At 38.6% G+C, this 20976-nt stretch overlaps 1 protein-coding gene across 5 annotated transcripts in view; it reads left to right on the forward strand.

Moving 5' to 3' along the window:
- LOC138032576 (uncharacterized) overlaps positions 1-20276 on the forward strand; it is a 149351-nt gene extending 129075 nt beyond the window's left edge. For 4 of the 5 annotated variants that reach the window (XR_011128405.1, XR_011128404.1, XR_011128406.1 and 1 more), the window contains 6 exons: positions 1070-3961; positions 13340-14575; positions 14754-14818; positions 16598-16673; positions 17209-17287; positions 19348-20276. The gene's annotated coding sequence lies outside the window, so the exon portion shown is untranslated. Of the gene's footprint in view, positions 1-1069; positions 3962-13031; positions 14576-14753; positions 14819-16597; positions 16674-17208; positions 17288-19347 lie in introns of those variants that run through there. The other variant, XR_011128407.1, reaches the window with a different exon arrangement.
- The last annotated feature ends 700 nt before the right edge of the window (positions 20277-20976 follow it).

Genomic DNA, 20976 nt, shown 5'->3' on the forward strand with positions numbered 1-20976 from the left:
GTACAATGTAACCTCCAAAGATTTGGTCGTTTTCCAAAGGGCTTCTGCCTCCACATAGCAGGATAAATAAGTGATGAGATCAAGTTGGAACGAATCAGTTGCAATCACTTGCCATGGGCAATCAGGGAATGGAGTTAGAATCAGTTGTTCCGGTGTTTTCACTCAGGAACTGTTTGTGATTAGCACAAATTCTCCACCATGTCTTGAACTTGATGACTTTAACCCAGCCACCAAACTGAATTTCTTGGACGTTCTCAACATTAATTTACATTTAGTTATCCCAAGATGTCCTTGATGTACTTTGTTCAGAACCTCTAGTCTTTTGGCTGAGGGTGTAACGATTCTTGGCGACTCTTAGCTCACCTCTCTCTGACTAATACGGTTTCACTGCGTCAGGAAAGTGGAACCTATCCAGGCAGCCTTCAATGCAAGAACCTTTAGTCATCAAGTGTGTACATGCTCTTCATCTTGGGCCTTCCTGATTTCTGTTAATTTGATATCTGATACTAGCAAAGCGTCTGTAGTGCTGTCAAGATAGATGTTCACTTCTTCTCCTTTTATTGTACATGCTCTTACTTTCATATGAGAAGTTGACTGGATCCTGGAGTGGGTGAGACTCTAAGAACATGACATTAGTTTACATGTAGTTCTTTGAAGTGAAAATGCATGTGGCACATTCTGAAAGGCTATAGACTTGTCTAATCAGGTGACGGTTCATGAGAAGGGGAACTAGTGGCTTGTGGTCTGTATTTACCCACAATATAGTTGCTGCACCGCTCACTCACTTAAGTCAAAGTATTAGGGACTCTTTTTCAATTTATGCGTATCTGCATTTTTTGGGGGTGAGTGCCATCGAAATAGAGTATGACAGGGGTCTCCAGCTTTGATCATCTGGCTTTAAATTTGAAGAAGGACGCCACCCAGTCCAATTAGGTAGACGCATCTGAAGAAATCTTTGTTTCTCAGTTAGGGTGATTATAAAAAAGCTATAGGACTGGTGCTCAATTTTAAAATAAATAATTAATGATATTAAACGAGACTTGATTTCTCGAAATTCTTTCTCTTTTAGTGTTCCAAGACCCACTTGGTTCTCTTTTTGCATTACACCACAAAGAAGCTTTGTCCTGTCGGCCAAATGTTCTGCATACTTGCCCATGTGGTTTATCATTCCGCAATTAACTTGTCGATATTAAGCAATATTCAGTGGAGGGAAGGTGCCAATTGAGAACAATGCGGGCAGTAAAGCTTTCTTTTAGAGTAATTTATTTCTTTCATAAGAAGGATCACTTTGATTCTTCAGGTTGAAATCTTACATAAATCTTTGTCATTCCCCAGAATTTATCACTTAAAATTTTAATAATGGATAAATACACCCCCTGTAATGGGCTGGTTCAAGGGTGTCTGTTGGGACAAGGTTGATAGTACATTGTATACTGATGTCCAGTGCCTTATCACCATGATCATGATCATGATCATCATCATCATCATCATCATCGTCATTATCAGACTCAGGCTTCTCAGTCTTCTTGTTTGTCTGCGGGCGAAGCACAGATTGTGTTATCAAAGTAGAGTCCTTTGATCAAGGAACCATAGCAATAAAGAAAAAGCGCAGGGTTCTCTGTCTTCTCGTTTGTCTGCGAGCGAAGTACAGATTGTGTTATCAAAGTAGAGTCCTTTGATCAGGGATCCATAACAATAACGAAAAACCGCTGAGGGAATGCACACGACCATTGAACGGTTGAGATCCAAATAATTGCGATAGCTCTTTTCACATTCTCTTGTTTTAAGCGTAAACCTGTTCTAAATGGCTTTAACAAGGCATGGCACCTTTCAGTTGCAGAACCATTAAAGCCAAGGAGGAAGCGCGGACGATAAAACCCATCGACGTCATGCATCAACCTACATGTACAATCAAACTTCTTTAAAAAGTAGTTTCTTTAATTTCCAACAACACAGAAGGCCATGGGAAAAAAATATGAGTCCATCACTAACAGCCAAGTTTGCTGAATGCAATTCTGGTGTTTTGTGAACGTTTCTGATAACCTGAGCACATTTCCAAGAAATTCGGTTATGAAAAATGGAATAGAGAGAATAAATCCCGCGCTACCATAGTCGGCCATCATACGCTGGTACAGCAGGGTAGATTTTTGTCTTTGTCAATTCGTTAGCTCTCTTCTACAAAACGTGAGCATTTGTGAAAAGATCGTTAGGTCATTTAGCATTTAAAAGTATTCTTGATCGCCATTTGCTATCACCAGGTGTTGTGTTATTGCAATTATTTGCTTTAACCCGACATTTCTGTGACCTCTCTGTAGAAATACTTTGTTTATAGTTGATTAAGCTACAATAAACGACAAAAATAGTTGAGACACTGAACTGGGAAGAAAAACAGTTAGGGAAAAATCACCTTAACGCTACATTTTCCAGTTGCACTCCCCCCTCTTCCCCCGCCTCCCCCCCTTCAATGTTGGTAACGGAAAAAGGAGGGGTGAGAGAGGCTATTTGGGAGAGGGTTAAGGCACGAAGCCTCAACAAGAAGGGGGGCCTCCGCTTCAAACTATTACATGCATGGGACGAGTTGCTTCGCAACATTCCGCACCGTCTCTCGTCTGACTAGGCACGCGTATTGCATGACTAGTCACGACTCCACCATTGACCTGATGAAGTCCGATGGTTTCGGACGAAACGTCGTCAAGTTTAACATAAGTCTAGTATAAGATTTAATCCTTTCTTTAAAAAAAAAACAATATTGTTTGGGGGGGAGGGGGAAAGACTTTGGGGGAGGGATTTGTCCGAGTTTCCTTAGAAGGGAAAGTGTCTCAACCCTTTTGGCCATTATTGAGGGTAGATTTTTGTCTTTGTCAATACGTTAGCTCTCTTCTAGAAAGCGTGATTATTTGTGAAAAGATCGTTTGGTCATTTAGCATTCAAAAGTATTCTTGATCACCATTTGCTATCAACAGGTGTTTTGTTATTTCAATTATTTCCTTTAACCTGACAATTTAGTGACTTTTCTGTAAAAAAGTAGTTTGTTTATAGTTGATCAAAATAGTCCGCAGGCACCCCACTTTTAATAACCTGAAAGAAACAATTCAAACTTATAACAGAAACATGATTAAGAACCCCACCCTGGTCAGAGTTCACGACCACGACCACGACCTTCGGGTTAGATCTCCGCCGCTCTACCGACTGAGCTACAAGGTCAGACGGGAGCAGGCCGTGGGAACTGAAGATGTTAAAGTCATCAATTCCCACCCTGGTCAGAGTTTTTCTCTGTCCTTGTGTGGGCCCATTTCCATTAGTAGGGCTAACGCTCACATGGTTCATATGGAGTACAAAACTAGCACTTCACATTACGCCCTAATCAGTTAAGTCTGTTGAAATATAAGTGCTACACGGCCAACGTTTGCAAAACGTAGCCCTTCCTTGTACTTGTACATTTTCATTGCTGTGACTAAGTTCTTCAGTTCCCACGGCCTGATCCCGTTTGCCGTAGGTCAGTCGGTAAAGCAGCGGTGATCTAACCCGAAGGTCGTGAGTTTAATTCCCACCCTGGTCAGAGTTTTTCTCTGTCCTTGTGAGGGCTAACGCTCACATGGTTCATATGGGGTACAAAACTAGCACTTCACATTACACTCTAATCAGTAAAGGCTATTTACAAAGCCTGGTAGAGTTGAATCCAGGAGAACCGGAAGCAGGAACGGGATTTTGAACCTGGGGCAACCGTAATGTCCTAACCACTAAACCACGCCGTCTCCCTTGCCACCTCCCACGCTGCCTCTGTAGCACATTTAATAATACTTGGTTAGTTAAATTGAAGAAAGTGCGACTCTTTTACTTTAGCAGCCTCGGACCCACTGTCGCGTTTGCGTGAAAATTCTGCCACCTGCCTCGTAGGTCTCCAAACTACAGTCCGGGAATCTCTACCAGGCCTGTTAGAGAAGAAGTGAGGCAAAAACAGGTGGGGTTGTTATTCACGTTTCCCTTAAAAAGTTACTTTCTTAAAGCGATGTTAATTATATTCCGATCTTTGTTCGGTTGCATTTTGAGAATGCGTTGTGCGGCATTGTCCCCGAAGGTAATTTGTCTTTGTCTCCGTGATCCTCATTTGCCGTGGGCATTGCTGTGTTTTCCCAAGACACCTGGAAGAACCTCCCAATAATTAAACTTTTTGGAAACATGTTTTATGCACGGGGAAACAAAATGCGCTTGAAGAACCGAATATGACACTCACTTAAAACGCCCTTTGTCAAATTGTCTTTAAATTCTCTTGTACTCGTAAACTTACTTTTCTCTTTGCAGATTTTGCCCTAATGTAGTACTATGCTAACGGCAGGAAATGAACTTGAATTGGGGTGTATTTTAAAAAGTTACGGATGATAGCATTTGTTGAGGTTCTTTACCTGAGTTAATATATCTAACGAATAAAAAAAATTCTTTTGTCAAATAACCTCCAAATCGTCGTAAGTTTTAGAAAAATGTCAAATGAAAAAGTTAAAAATAGTAAAAAGTTCATTACATTCATTTATTATCAATACTACAAAAGACTTTCATGTTAATTTTTCAGGCTTCGAAAACTTTTGTATGTTCCAAATTATTATTATTCGTGTAAGGCAGATTCTTCTAAAAACACCAATTAAGACAGCCGCAAAGGTTACTAGGTTACCTGCTGCCTCATGTATGTGCCTGTTTATCGTGTTTTAGCACGTTGTTTTGCACTTTCTTGATATTCACCGCCGAAAATTACACTAAAGCAATTATTCGCCTCAGGCTCAGCGAATATTGGGGAATATTCACTTCGCCTTCGGCGAATAATTGTTAAATATAATGATTATTATGAAAAGTTATATGTTGTTATTATGACTTCTTCTTTCAGGCCTAATTATGGTGCATATCTTTTTATAGTTCTTTACTGTTCTTCTCCCAATGGCGCAATGAACCGAAGACAATTCAATCCGAATGTACGGAATACGCGTTCCTTTTTACATGATTTCGGCGAGAAAAGCGTCCGACATGATTTTGGTGCAAAAATTGTGCGCAGCGACCTCGCGACTGCAAGGTGGGCAAATTTCCTAGAGCACTAATTTAAAACCACACAGACCGGCTTGGTGCCTTACCACCTGAGCCCTTCGGCACACGGCGCGTGCTCCATGCGAGGCATCAAATTTTGCCAATCCCGTTTCATGAATTCCAAGACGGTATAACCAACGAGCAAAGCGGTATATTTCTTGAACGGCCTGTAATTCGTATGGACACTCAACTTTGAAAGAAATTAAAGCCTTAGTGTGCGCTATATAATATGCGTAAATTAGTGTATTCAAGGTCGGCTAATAGACTTGGCGCAAGTGACAGGTGGAGTATCAATAATGACTTAGTTTGCCAGCTGGCAAAAACTATGATAAGCATGTCATCCTTTTTTGCGTAATTTGTTTCCCTGGATAAATGACCGCGCTTAAAGATAATCTTGAATCGTCCTACACCTGGTCACTTTTTTTTCGTCTGTGTTTTTTTTCAAAATTGGTGCGACAGTTCTTGTTTGATGGAACTTTCCAATTGTGTCCGAAACAACGCAAGATCTCCAAGGTGAAAAAAAAATTGGAAATTTTGACAACTGTATTTGCAGACCAGCGGGTGAAATCGTGGCTGATTAGAGTCGTTGATTATAACTAACCGTTTTGTTTTCTCAAAAAGCGGATAGATAAACTAAAAGGGAGGCCAGTATGGTTGATTCCAATAACTTTTACTCTGTCTTCAACTTCATCATGATTGCGTACATTCCATTTCATATTTTTGGCTTCATTGGCAACATATTAATCATTCGAATTGTCCACAAGACACGAGAAATGCATACGACAACGAATTATCTATTAGCCAACTTGGCGGCAAGCGATTCAATTATCATCTTGATGTCTTCGTTTTATTTGGTGTGCTTTGGTGATCCTGATTTCGTAGCATCAGTGGACGACGATTTCGCCAAATTCTCTTGTAAGTCATGTATTGTTGTCGTGCACATTTCGGTAACTTCTTCAGCCTTAACTCTCACATTACTGGCAGTGGAAAGGTATCACGCCATACTGAAACCTTTTAGGTCGAATTCACGCTTGCACGAAGAGAATATCAAACGAGCAATCTTTGTCATTTGGTTTTTAAGCATTGTCATCGGTTTTCCAGGATTCTTCCCTGTAGGGAGCAGCAAAAAACATTCATGCATTGGTTCATCGGGAGTCGCAATTTATTTCCTCATATATTCAACGTTCACTGCATACATTCCCACAGTGGTTTTCCTTTTTTGTTATGGATCCCTGATAAAAGGATTGTATTTTTCCGGCACGATATTGGCCGAAAATACTAACGAAGACAATTCTGAAAAAAGGAAACTACTTGTCACCTTCATACTGGCAACAAGTGGATTTCTCATTGGTTACGGCCCGATCACTGTATTAGACGCTGTTTGTCTCGGCATGGAGATAAGCGATGGATTGTTCCTAAAACTTTTTTATATCTTCAGTTTGGTATTTGACCTTATTTTATGTCTTAATCCCATATTATACGCTTTTCGCAGTTCAAATTTTAAGGAGGGATTCAAGCGAGTATTGTTCTCTCGGTGTTTACGGTCATCAGCACAGCAGAATGAGAATCAGTTGGCATAATTCAGTAAAAAATTAATAGAGCTGTAACCAGGATAGGACATATTTTAAAAGTGGCAAAAAAAACCTTGTCTGCATGGTTAAAAGATTAAGAAAATTAGCTTTCGGCTATCAGTCTATATCCTTTAACGGGTAACAAAGTTGGGGCATGAGTGGGAATATATACGAAAAGGGGTGCGAAAAATTTGTTGCATATAAAAGTACAAAAGAAGTGCGGAAAAGCGAGAGGATAAAAATGTAAATGTTGTGTAATTGCAGTAAGATGGAGTATTGCCTAGGCAACGGTTTTGAGATATTGTCCGCGCCGACCGTTCTAGCAATATGCCAGGATTCTAGCGTTTTCTGAACACGGTAGTTGCCCTTGTCGATTACACTTGCATTATCGAAGTCAATGGAGTGATTATTTTGTCACGCTTGGTTCACAACGTTTGAACCCTTTGTGTAGTTCATTAGGTTTCGTTGATGTTCCTTTTTTTCGGGTTTGGAAGCATCTTTCGGGTTCTTCTACGTAATTCCAAGTACACCCTTTACATGGGATTTTATAGCAATTACATTGGAGATCCAGAGGTTCAGAGATTTGGCTGGATTAGTAGCAATATAATGGTATTAGTAGTATCTAACTATAAAAAACTGCAATGAAACATATCGAAATATTCTTTAAAATACTAAAAACCTACGTAGAAACTTTGTTAAGAAACGACAACGTTTCGAGGTTAGCTAAACGTCATTACCAAGTCAAAATTATTAGAAAACTATGAATACTAAAAGAACAACAGTTGATAAGGAGCCTGTAAAGTGAAAGAAAGAAACAATGAAAATTAAACAAAACGTATGGAGTCCGTCTTCATATTCTTCTTCTTCTTCTTCTTCTTCTTCGTCTTCGTCTTCGTCTTCGTCTTCGTCTTCGTCTTCGTCTTCTACGGTCTTCGTCTTCGTATTAATTACAAATATACACATTATCAAGTTAAAATCAGGAATAGAAAGGCTAACAGATATTTCCAGATACTACAAACATGTGCATCTGCATCAAGATTTAAAGAAATAGAGGAACAATTTTGACTGCATTTTTAAAACTCAATTGGTTTATTGTTGATTTAACTCTTAGCCTGCCTATTGGTGAGCTATCTCTAAAAGTACGATCGTGTAACTGGGAGCGTTAAACCAAGTATCCTTCTAATTGACTATTTCCACCATAATGCAATATCTGCAGGTTTTTTTTTTTTTTTGGAGAGGGGGGGGATTCCTTTATATAAAACAGTACAAGTTAATTACTCTTGGGACTGAATCTTGCTTCAGTGAACTGGCTATTCATTGTTTTAATGCAAATACCCCCTCCCCCACATGAATAAATAAATAAATAAACAAATAAATAAATAAATAAATACAGGAGCCCATGAGGAGCCCATGGGCTCCTGATGAATAAATAAATAAACTGTATTATGGGATGGGTGAAAGATTCGAATAGGCCACTTCGGAAAATACTATAATACTCTTTGTTTATCCGCCCAAATTTTGCATAAGCATTGTTTTTGTTTTGTATTGGGACCATTGTAAGTCCCAAGAGAAACTGGAAACAATGCTTATGCAAAATTTGGGGAGACAAACAAAGAGTATTATGGTATTTTTCGAAGTGACCTATTGCCCATTTCCGAGTTTTTGCATGCCTCAGTATCAAAGCGAGTCCTGGTGCACAACCATTCAAATGGAAATGAGTTGCGTATTCTTATGCAAATCAAACTAATTTCCTTTTCAATAGTTGAACACCAAGACTCACTTCGAAACCGAAGCGACAACTCGGAAATGGCCTATTGGGGCTTTTACTTAGTGTAGAAGACGCACATGACGTAACAAAAGCTTTAGGGGTCTTTAGGGATTTAGAATTCTGATTAGGTATTGTTTCACGAATTTTGTTCTATTGTTTTACGTCATGTGTGTCTTTTACACGAAGTAAAAGCTCCTATTGGCATAGCATGTGTGTTGTTTATGATCTTCTACACCAGTTGCAGTCTCATAAAACATCTGCTACTTAAAAGATAGTAGTATTAGTTTGGATCGCATGTATTGTATACAGGTCTTGCGGTTAGCCCCGAGGATAATGCGCATTGCTTGATTTTGTAATAAGCGCTCATGATGTTGTGTGTTTTGTTTGCTACAATTATCCCAGACTGCACACATGTGGGCCATTATTGGCAAGATTGTTTGTATATGCGAAGTAACACATTCTGGCTAAGGTACTTAGAGATCCGGGACCTGTTTAGCAGTTTCAGCTTAGGATAAACTTTTCGGGATATTGCACGAACGTGCGTATTCAAAGAAAGATCGGAGGTCTATGTGCACTCTTAAGTACATCTAAATACATAAAACTGTTTTTCTGCCTTAAAACAGTTTGCCATATAGGAAAATTTGTAAATCCCGTTAAGTGTCTACATTGTTCCTGTTGCCGATTACCAGTACTTCACATTTCTTGTGATTACTGATTAATCTGTTTTGTCTCCACCAGTTAGAAATGTGGGTGATATCCTCATTGACTTCATGAGCATTCAGCTTTGTTAATATCCGTAAAGCTAGCATGGATGTCGGTATGCTGGTGATCAAACTCGCCAATTTAGGCGAGTTCACCAGTAGGTGTAGGCGAGTTGACATAGGCGAATTTCAACGTAGGCGAGTTGACCAGTATTCACTGAAATACCTCAGTGCTCCGACAGACATTTATGAGGATGTTGTAGCAAATAGGTCCTAGGACTGACCCTCAGTTGTCGGACAGCGTTGCTAGTCAACCTTTCTTACTCGACTCTTTGTCACCAGAAGACACGAATTGATAGAATTATAGAAAAGAACGTTTAGAATCTCTCCCTGTCTCGGTCCTAAGTTCTGTTTGTCATCTATGTCAGCAAATTTGAACTTGTTCTTCATCTGAGAAAGTCATCTTCCGCAAGTACATGCTGACGCCGATGATACACATGCAGCTTTATTTTAATTGCGTTCAAGCCCGACCCTGAACATGCCGCTGAAGCTGTTGAAACTATGAAAGCGTTTGTTGCTGATATCAGAAAATTGATTTTTATAGATCGGCTGAAGCTCAACTATGACCAAACGAAATTCATTGTGATAGGGACGGGGCAACAGCTGTCGAAAGTTGACATTGACTCGCTGTGTTTAATGGGTACGACTGTTTCTATCTTCCACTATAGTCAAAAATCTTGGATGTTGGCTGGATAACCAACTCAAAATGGATATTAATGCATATTAATAAGACATGCAGATCTGCTTTCTTTCGTGTACAATCGTAATATTAGATAGAATCAGGAAATTTCTGTGTTTCGATAATACTCAAACTTTAGTTAATGCCTTTGTCACTTCCCGTTTGGACTACTGCAACAGTACTCCGTCTGTACGGCCTGCCTGCCACTGAACTGCAGAAACTCCAGCGTGTTCAAAACACTGCCGCCAGGCTTATTTGTAAGATAAGTCGTTTCGTTCATATTTTACCAATTTTAAGAAGACTCCACTGGCTATCTATCAAATACCGATACTACTTGTTACCTACAAAGTTATTCATGGACTTGAACCAGCGTATGTCAGCGAACTTATTACCCTAAAGACTGTATCTAGATATAGTCTAAGATCGTCTGGTGAATTTTTATTGCAACCACCCAGAGCAAAAAAACGCACTCTTGGTGATCGTAGTTTTACCGCAGCTGCGCCATTGTTATGGAATAGATTACCTCATGCAGTCCGCTGTGCATGCACAGCGGCGGGGGAACAGGCTTGTAAGAGACTTCTTAAAAGTCACCTATTCGAAAAGGCATATAAACTTAAACAGATTATGATCAGGTACTGATCAGTTGTAATTTGTATCAGTATAATTTTGTTGCTATAATGGTTACTTTATTCATACTTTATATCATATTTATTGTAAACTAGTTATGTTGCATTTGTATTGTAAATTATTAAAAAAAGGAATACTCTTTGGTTTGTTACTCTTAACATCGGTTTTAATTTTCCTGGGCCTGGTCTAGTCAAAACTTAGTACTAATTTCCTGTTGTCAATGATTTTGTAATCAATTTTCAACTTGAATGGTCTGATTCTTTGGAAATAAACATAGAGAAGGGGAAACTGAATTTTCTTGTAGGTGATACGATCATTCTTACAGAATGAGAGATGTGTACAATGTTCAAGATGGCAGCTTGTTCAAGTACAACTTGGGAATCATAGACCTTGCTATGCCCTAAACAGTGTTTATTTATTTTAGTTCCCTAGATTAAGTTCCCGAGGGATTTAGGGATGTGCTGAAACTCAAAATCTTAACCAGCTATCTTGCTCTAAATCCCTGAGGTAATTTTCAAAGATGAGGTGCTCCACGCAATACTCGAAACCAAGAAGAAGACTTTCAGGGGTGTGCATAGACGAATATACGAATATACGTGATAAGCTGAATTACTCTCTGTCAGAATCTTCAAACGTTCCACAATTTCTAAAAAGAATTCCTGTGGTAAAATTACCAACTCTTCTTAAAAGTCACCTATTCCAAAAGGCATACAATCTTTAACAGATTATGATCAGGTACTGATCAGTTGTAATTTGCATCAGTATTTTTTGCTATAATAGATACTTTATTCATACTTTATATCATATTTATTGTAAACTAGTTATGTTGCATTTGTATTGTATTTCTATGATTCTCGCTCTATAGAAAAATTAAACTATTATTATTATTATTATTATTATTATTATTATTATTCTTCATTCTGAAAGATTAAAAACTACTTATATATAGCAGATGGGCATTCTGTCTGCGCGTGCGCGAGCCATTGAAGATCGAACACAGTGTGGCGCCATTTTGTTTCGCGTGTTACCTTGCGAACCAGTAGTGAATGAAGATAAATGGGCAGAATAGTTATATGAAACAGCCATATTTGAATCTCTTTGTATATTATCCAGTTCTGGATTATGATTGGAATATTAAACACTCATAGATAATTAATTTGTTTGCAGTAAAATTGACAGATGTGCTGAATAGAGGCTCAATTCATCAGGCTCATATACAAATAGAATTCTTTGTTGCTTATAAATTCAATGTACGCTTAAGATGTCACCAGTTGGAGTCACATCCTACATGAAATATAATGTTGCATATCATAGTCTTAGTAAGGAACCAGCAAGTTTATACATGTATGAAGAAAAACACTCGTGATCATTAAGTTTTCGATACCCATTTATTGTGAATACAGTTGTTGACCATTTCCTCATATCTCATACTAACAAAGAACTAAAAATTATATTATATTTTAGTTCAGTATGTACTTGTAAAAGTTTAAAAGCTTGGAGCTTGATATTAAAAAAAGGAATACTCTTTGGTTTGTTACTCTTAAGATCGGTTTTTTTCCCTGGGCTTGGAGCCTTGGTCTAGTCAGAACTTAGTACTAATTTCCTGTTGTCAATGATTTTGTAATCAATTTTCAACTTGAATGGTCTGATTCTTTGGAAATAAACATAGAGAAGAGGAAACTAAATTTGCTTGTAGGTGATATGATCATTCTTACAGAATGAGAAATGTGTACAATGTTCAAGATGGCAGCTTGTTCAAGTACAACTTGGGAATCATAGACCTTGCTATGCCCCAAACAGTGGTTATTTAGTTTAGTTCTCTAGATTTAGTTCCCTAGGGATTTAGGGATGTGCTGAAACTCAAAATCTTAACCAGCTATCTTGCTCTAAATCCCTGAGGTAATCCCTGAGGTGCTCCATGCAATACACGGGACCAAGAAGAAGACTTTCAGCGGTGTGCATGGACGAATATACGTGATAAGCTGACTTACTCTCTGTCAGAATCTTCAAACGTTCCACAATTTCTAAAAAAAATTCCTGTGGTAAAATTACCAACTCTCTGTTTGACGGCGGCGCCGGGGAAATTTGAAAGCCCGAACAAGTGTTTTTGAAATTGATTTTTTTTAGAATGTAAACGCTTTCATTTGGAAAAAGTTTGAACAATTTTAATTGTAAACATTATATGTTCTGTGCTTTAAAGCTATTTTGTTGTTTTAGCGGAGGTTCCCTTTTTAACTATTAATTACTTCTAAAGGGTTTTGGGCTTTTTCAACATTTTCATTATAACCTTAGTCCGCATTTTATCCCTGGTCTGCAATCTGTATTTTACACTGACCATTCATCTGGTGAGTTTTCTTCAGTGACCGAACCTCAAGTGCGTTGGTGGCGTTTGGAAGAACAGGTGAATTCTAGAGGCGAATTTCCAGTCTCTGCTGATATCTGTCCAACAATTTTTTTACATCGCTAAATCTCTCCAAATTTATATTCAGAAGAAAAAAGGCCGAAATTTAATTCAGTCATATTGAACTGAAACAACGTACACACTTTCGTGTGTCTGTTCATCCTCGGATGAAAACTTTAAGCCAGTCCCGATTCTCGTCCCGTCTCGACTGACTGCCCCTGGGTCTCCGAGGATGGTGTCTGATTGACTCGCGTGCCATTCACGTGCAAACATAATAAGGCTTGGTTACACAGGCAACAAAATGGCGTCCGGTCGATTGAGGTCCTTTTTTTTTAAACTCAATTTTTCTTCTTTTATGGCCGCAATATTCAATACTCAGGCTCAAAAATAAAAGACATCGGAATGCGTCTCAAGAGGAAACCATTCTTATAGCAGGAATACTTTTAAACTTACAATCTGCAGAGAATCAGACCTGTTGGATTTTAAAGAGTGGGATTTCACGCCATGAAGCGCATTATTTCAAGTTTTCCCCGTTGATCCTGAAACAAGAAACTGTGTTAGGCAAGTGCGTGGTGCTGTGTTTTCCACAGCACGCCCTGTTCCTTTGAAATACAAAGCTCATCTTTTTGCGGTTTCTAGCGGAGTGGTAAAAGAAATTCTTGACTTGAAGACATCGATCAGCCTCAGAATCACAGGCGTTTATTGAGTTTATCGCTGGAAACAAGATATTGCCAAACTCTGTATTACTATCACACAGATATGGCAGACATCATGTAGGTGATCCTACGAAAATTGGTGTGCATGGTTTGCAATCATCTGTTTTTGCTATCCACTGTTTTAGTATATACTAATAAACTTTATTTAACCTATTGACCCCTCAGGCGCCCTTATAAGGACACCCCCAGAAGACGTGGTCTTGCTAAAAGCAGGCCCGCGGCCCGCGGCCCACGGCCTGCGACGGCCCGGAGGCCCACTCAGTTTTGTTGTCCAGCGGTAAATCCACGCGCATGCACAGATTTGCATCGGGTTTGGGCGCAAAAATGAAAGACTGTGAGTTTGAATTCGTCTACCATTTTAATAATCATTTCAATCCTTTTCAATCATTTCTTTTGTTGCATGTTGCTAAGTGAAAAACGTTGTCATTCTCTGTTGTTTTCGTCTGTTTACAACAACAAACAGAAAGAAGGATTCAAATGATTAAAATGGTAAACAAATTCAAACTCACCGTTGTCCATTTTGCACGCCCAAACCCGATGCAGATCTGTGCATGAGCATGGATTTACCACTGGACCAAAAAACTGTGGAAAATCAGGCCTGGGCCGCAGGGCCGCCAAGCCACTGGGCCTTCAGGCCGCGGGTCGCTGGGCAAAACCCCAGAACACCTGTAAAATAGTCTGGTGTTCGACAGGGTAGAATCTGTTAAGTCTCTCTCCCAGGGGTCAATGTGTTACATGTAAGTGTCGACTGTGTTTAGCGCTGGACCACTAATTGGGGGAACTGAGCAGAAGTCAAATCAAGTCGACACTCATCAAAATTAATCATTGGTTGAATTTTGTGAAGAGGGGAAAACCGAAGTATCCAGAGAAAACCTGTCAGAGCAGAGAACTACTGTACAAAGCTAAAGACTTAAGAAATACTGCAACTGTACACTGATTGAGAAATAATGACCTCTGCAAAGACTCTTCCAGGTTTTGTTCGGTGAGTCCAAAATATTTAAGGTGCAATATAGGCCTTGCTACTTTAAATTGTTTGTTATCACGCAACAAGATGAAGTCATGAAGCCCACTGAAAGGGCATATTATTGTGATGCATAAGCATTTAAATGTGATTCAACTTACAGTGGTATAATGGGAATTTGGTGTCATTAATTTTCTAGTTTGGTGAATGGGCAGATCAACTCGGTGATGGAAGGCCTGTGATGTTAGAGGAATATCTAAACAGGTAAAGATCACTATTGAATAATAATAATAATAATAATAATAATAACAATAATAATAATAATAATAATAATAATAATAATAATAATAATGATGATGATGATAATGTGGCTAAATGAAACTTAGGCAAAGTTAAAATCAAGGCGTTGCTGGCCAGTAGTGTTACAAACTAAAAGTTATTGAGGGGATCCCTATGCATGCAGTGGTGTTAACTTGCTCAATGTAGCAGATCGTTATGGATCTTTCAGCTGTTCTTTTTGGCTTGTCTTTTTGCTTTGTATTCGTTCTCGTCAATTTCTGGCTCAATTCATGTCTCGCTCTACCGCTTTCTATCTGCAGTCCTCTGAGGTGAGCTCTATGGCTTCGGGCATTTCCAGTTCAGCTGCTTCGTCAGTTGTTGACTTGAATGTGGCTGTCAGAGGGTATAAAATTATGATTCTTGACGACTCTTAGTTCACCTCTCTCTGACCAATACGGTTTCACTTCATCAGGAAAGTGGAACGTATCTGGCCAGCGTTCAATGCAATATTATAAACCTTTACCAGTAATTATTTTGCATAAAGGGTCTTCATCTTGGGCCTACCTGATTTCTGTTAATTTGATATCTGATACTGGAAAAGAGTGTAGAATGCTGTCAAGTGAAGATACATTACAGCCTGTAGATGTTCACTTCTTCTTTTATTGTGTTGACTGGATCTTGAAGAGTGCATCTGCCATTTATATTTCTGAACCAGGTACATGAAAAAGCCTTTGGCACATTCTGAAGTGCTATATTCTAATCAGGGGACGTTTCATGAGAAGTGGGACTAGTGGCTTGTGGTCTGTTTCTGCAACGATGGATTTACCCACATTATTATAGTTGCTGCACTGCTCACTCACTTTAAGTCAAAGCTACAACAATAAAAGTAATAACAATAATAATAGTAATAATAATAATAATAATAATAATAATAATAATAGCATAAACCCATAAGGGTTGAAACGTGTAACGGGCGTTCACAGCTTCCGAATATCCAGTGCGAACTGATTGGTTGAATGTTTCAGTGCTAAGTACCATATTTGGAAACCCCTCGCTCTTGTTGTTCCAAATATGGTACTTAACAAATTGAATATTCGGAAGCTTGTTTCCTAGCAAACAAGGGGCCGTTACACGTTTCAACCCTTATGGGTTTCTGATAATAGTAATAATAAAATAAATTATTAATACATGTATAATAATAATAATACTAATAGTAATAATAAAATAAATTATTAATACATGTAATAATAATTAATGATATTAAAGCAAGACTTGATTTCTCTAAATTCTTTCTCTTGTGGTGTTCCCCAGACCCATTGGCTCTCTTTTTGCATTACACCACAAAGAGGCTTTGTCTTGTCGGCCAAATGTTCGGCAAACTTGCCCACGTGGTTTACCATCCCAATTAACTTGTCGATATTAAGCAATAGTCAGTGGAGGGTACTGTAGCCAACTGAGAGCAATGCAGGCAATAAGCTTTATTTTAGAGTAATTTATTTTGTACACAAGAAGCATCACTTTGATGCTCCGGATTGAAATCTTTCATAGATCTTAAGTTTTTGTAATTCCCCAGAATTTATCACAGTGACTTTGAATTTAGTTTGGATGAAGTTAATTGGACTAATGGGCTGTTTCAACGGTACACTGTTGGCATCCATTGAAACCTTTGTAAATCTGACACCTTTTGTTGTTCCTGCTGGTGTCTGTTGGGACGAGGTTGATAGATAAGTATACTGATATCCAGTACCTCAATATTTTTTTTAGGAATGCTTATCCTGATGAGGTCAAACCAAGATAGCAAGCTTTTTTGATCTATGGACTAGAATAGAACACTAACAAGGTGGGATCTTGCTCGCGGTAATTTATTAGTCTTGCTCTAAATTTTCAAAGCTCAAGAAGAGTCATATTATTTTTTTGTGGAGAACTTGCTCCCAGTTTTGATCCCCAGACATAAAATCTGCAAACATACAAATGTAGGTACATGTACAATTTGTAAATCAGTTGAGTTTGTTGCCTCTCTATTCTGCTGGGACCAGAGGGGTTTTCTCTGGGTACCATACAGCAGAGGTACAACAGCATTGTCATTTGATCTGCAAACAGGCAACCAGGCACACATGTACAGGCCTTATGCTAAACTTTAAAAGTACCTTAAGTACACATCAGTGAATGATTGAAAATACTGTGATTTGACTATTATGTGTAACTGTGTGGTGCAGTTCTAGTCAAACCTCACCTTTCAACGTTGCTCACAGGCACAGAGTCATCATCATCATCATGATCTATCAGACTCCGGCTTTTCAGTATTTAACCACTTAAGAAGTGGCTGGCTCTGCAGTAATTTTCCTAATTATTCAACAAAAATTTATCTCCTTCAGTGAACAGTGGGAGGATGGAAATCTCTTCTCAAGGAAAGGAAGTTGATCCTGTCTCTTGCCAGAATGAGATTTTGCAAAGGTTAGAACATTTCCTTTTTTATAGTAAAAATTTTCACTCAAGGCCACATATTGAAGGTTTATTTTTGATTTTTTTTGTCTTGAATTCTTATAACTTACACTGGCCATTTCAAGGATATTTTCCCAGAGACTGGAGCTTGAATTTTAAGATTTGATGAGCAACCTTTTTGGTAGTTTCCTGTTGGATTTTACCAGCAAATCAATTCCTGATTCACCAAACAAAAGCAAATCAAATTTACCAAATGACATTACGCTGCAAAGATCATTAGCTTAAACAATATTCTTTCTTGATCCCCGCTGTGTATGTGTAGTCTTCGAACAGTGCTATTGCATCAAAGTGAAGGAACATTTCTCGAAAAAAGCTATGACGTCTGACAAACAACACGTAGACATTGTGCATGACTACAGATATTATTTTTTGTAATATCGCTGTGACCTGTAGTAAGCTAGTGTTTCATTTGGCAAGTGTGCCAGTTCTGAACTTCTGTGATTGTTGTCAATCTTGGAAGTTACTTGAATGAGAAATATTCAATCATGGCAGAGTTATAACATTGCTAGTCGAAACAATTTTAAGCAATTCTCTTATAATTATAGACAACTTAAGATTCAAATGACTTGAACAGGATTCAGACCCATGACCCTCTGCGATGCTGGTGCAATGCTCTACCAACTGAGATATGAAGCTTCACAGTTGCAAGCAGGTCAATTTTTTGGCCTCATTTGTTCCTGTGAAAGGACTCAATAACCCGCACTTCAGATACATACATTTCTTTCAACGTGACTAGTGTTGGAAGCATCAAGACCAGTTTTGCAAACTTTAGTGGGTCTCTTTGTCAAATTTAAGGGCAGAAATGTATAAGTAGGAGGCTTATCAGTGCCTTGCCCAAATTTGCATTTTATAGAGTTAAAGAGAGGAAGGTGTGCAATATAGCAAGCTTAACTAATAAAAGTGAATTGAGAAGGTCTCATTCATTTTGAATTAATTTACCGTTTACGGTTTTTTGAAATGTTGTTTTTTTAATGATTCCTGTTTGCAAACAGTGTAGGCAAGGCTGCTGCCTAAGAAAATTTTAAAGGGGCCCTCAGAGCTAAATTCTGAGAACTCAGGAGCCCAACATATGAAGTGAAAGGTGTTGCTGTGAAAAATTAAGGCGGCCAGAGCTATTCTTTGGGAGCCCCAGGCTACCGGGCTCCTGTTAGGCAACAGCCTTGGTACATGTAGGTGTCTCGACTAGCTTCCTTTGCCTTTGCTTAACATTTTAACCAAAAACTTAAGGTGTAACCAATAGTCTCCATTAAAACCCCACCCACGAGGGTCTTAACTCCTAGGGTACTGGTATTCGCTCTGTTTATGCAATTGTCAATGTCCTACCCAAGGAATCAAGTGACATTAATTTTTGCTTGGATATACAAAGACCAGTTCTAATGCCCATCTTGCCCAGAAAAGGAATTTTTTTCTATGGCTAAATGTTGCCATTCATGGGGTACAGTGCAGTAAGCAAACATGTAACCGCACACCGGTGGCTCAGATGGTTGAGCACTGGGCTGCCATGCGGGAGGTCGTGAGTTCAACTTCGGCCGGACCAACACTCAGGGTCTTTAAATAACTGAGGAGAAAGTGCTGCCTTTGTAACTACATTCGCAAATGGATAAGGACGATAAGCCGGAGGTCCCGTCTCACAAAGAACTTCCATGTTCATTAGCTCCTTGTGGGATGTTAAAAAACCCATACTCTATTCGAGAAGAGTAGGGGATGAAGTTCCTGGTGGCTGTCCTCTGTTTGTATATGGGTGGGTGGGTATAGCAGGTCCACATCAGCTGAATAGCTGCCAAAACTTCAACCTGCTTAAACAAATAAGTAACAAACAATAACAAACCAACAAGCAAACAATGTTAATACTTTACCATAACCTTTCTTTCGGGTTTTTAGATTACCAAGACCTCAATGCCTATCCTCTCCCACCCCCACCCCCTGCATTGAATCATGCAGTATTTGTGAAGTATTTTTCCATGATTGTTTTGATTCGTAATGTGGCAGCAATATTTTTGTCTTCCCTGCAGATTTGTCTTAAACAGGTCAGCGTGGATGACATGAACGGAAGAGTAAACAATCATTCCAACAAGGAAGCAAGCGCAGAATAGAAGATGGACAAACCTCTACGTTACTTAGTTTTGGCATAATATACTAACTATGATTTTGGTGGACATTTAATTAATTAAAGTAGTCGAACATATCAAAATTGGAGCAATTCTAGTTTAGGTCAACATTCAGCTAATCAACTGGGTTATTTTTTTCTGAATCGTGTCTGCATGGAAGGACATTTTCATTTCTAAGTCGAAGAGAGTTAGTTTTGCATTCCCGGTTAGTCGAGAAAAATACTGTGTGAAGCACTCTAACCAATTGATTCCTTGCTCGTTTATTCTCAATCAACGTTGCTCAAGTACTTTCTTCTGTGGTGTAAGTTGAAGATTTTTTCAATGAAACTAGTTGATTTTTGTACTAATTCCGACTTGCCAATTTGTGAACTGTTTAAAAACTAGTTGATTTTCGTACTAAGTCGTTCCACTCTCTTATTTGGACTGTCTTTCAACTAACCACCGTTTGGACTGTTTAAAAACTATTTGATTTTTTTGCAAGTCTTTCAACTTAGCAATGTGAGCTGTTTTGTAAACCAGTTGATTTTTGTACTGTCTTTCAGCTTTCCAATTTTCACTGTTTAAAAACTAGTTGATCTTTGTTCTGTGTTTGAACTAAACACTATTTTGACTATTTAAAAACTATTTCATTTTTGTACAAGTCTTTTAATTTTCCAATCTGGACTGTTTCAACATCAGTTGATTTTTGTACTAAGTCTTTCAACTTACCAATTTGGACTGTGGTTTTGTCATAAAGTATAATCGTTTCATCTTTTCTAAAGGTAATTAACACTAACAAAATACTTGAAGTAACTAGTCAGTATTTATTGGTAAATCAATAAAACGATTGAAAACAAGTCGTTGACTGTCCAACTTTGTTTATTATGCTCTCTCTATTACAGTTGTACGTTAACGACCATATACATGCGGAATAATTCTACTCATTTTTTAGGAGAGGGGGGGTGGGGGTTAAACCAATGATCGTGCAATTTCGCTGCACTTGCTCATTCTTTTTTGTGGCTTGCCTGCAACTGGCTAAGTTCCTTGTCTAACTGCGATGATCTTCTTAACCATTTCATGTCCGCGCCGCAGCTGAGATCTTCTGGCCATTGTTCACTGGAATAGGCAACTTTTGCGATAGCGTCATTTGACTACAACTACCAGAATTCAGTTTGTTTTTTTTTTCTTATTTAAATTTTGTATTACCAGTGGGGTAAAAATAACAACAACCCTAATTAGCATGAGACAAGCAGAACCTGATGAATTCTGGTACTTGTAGTCAAATGGCGTCATCATGCAAATGTCCTATTAACATTTCGACTCGTGTATTAGCCAATATCAAAATACCACAATACTCTCTATATGTCCGTCCAAAATTTTGCATAAGCATTGTTTTTATTTTCTCGTGGGACTTATAATGGTTCCAAGAGAAGCTTTCTGACTGGCTCACTCGATCTCGGTTTTCAGCTCAAATATCGTATGGCCAAATATGGAAACTGATTGCGTCAGGTGTTGCCAAGCTGGAAAGTGATTGGCTTTAATTTCCAAGAGTCC

This window comes from Montipora capricornis, chromosome 14 (genome assembly GCF_036669925.1).
Source record: "Montipora capricornis isolate CH-2021 chromosome 14, ASM3666992v2, whole genome shotgun sequence".
Taxonomy (NCBI): Eukaryota; Metazoa; Cnidaria; class Anthozoa; order Scleractinia; family Acroporidae; genus Montipora; species Montipora capricornis.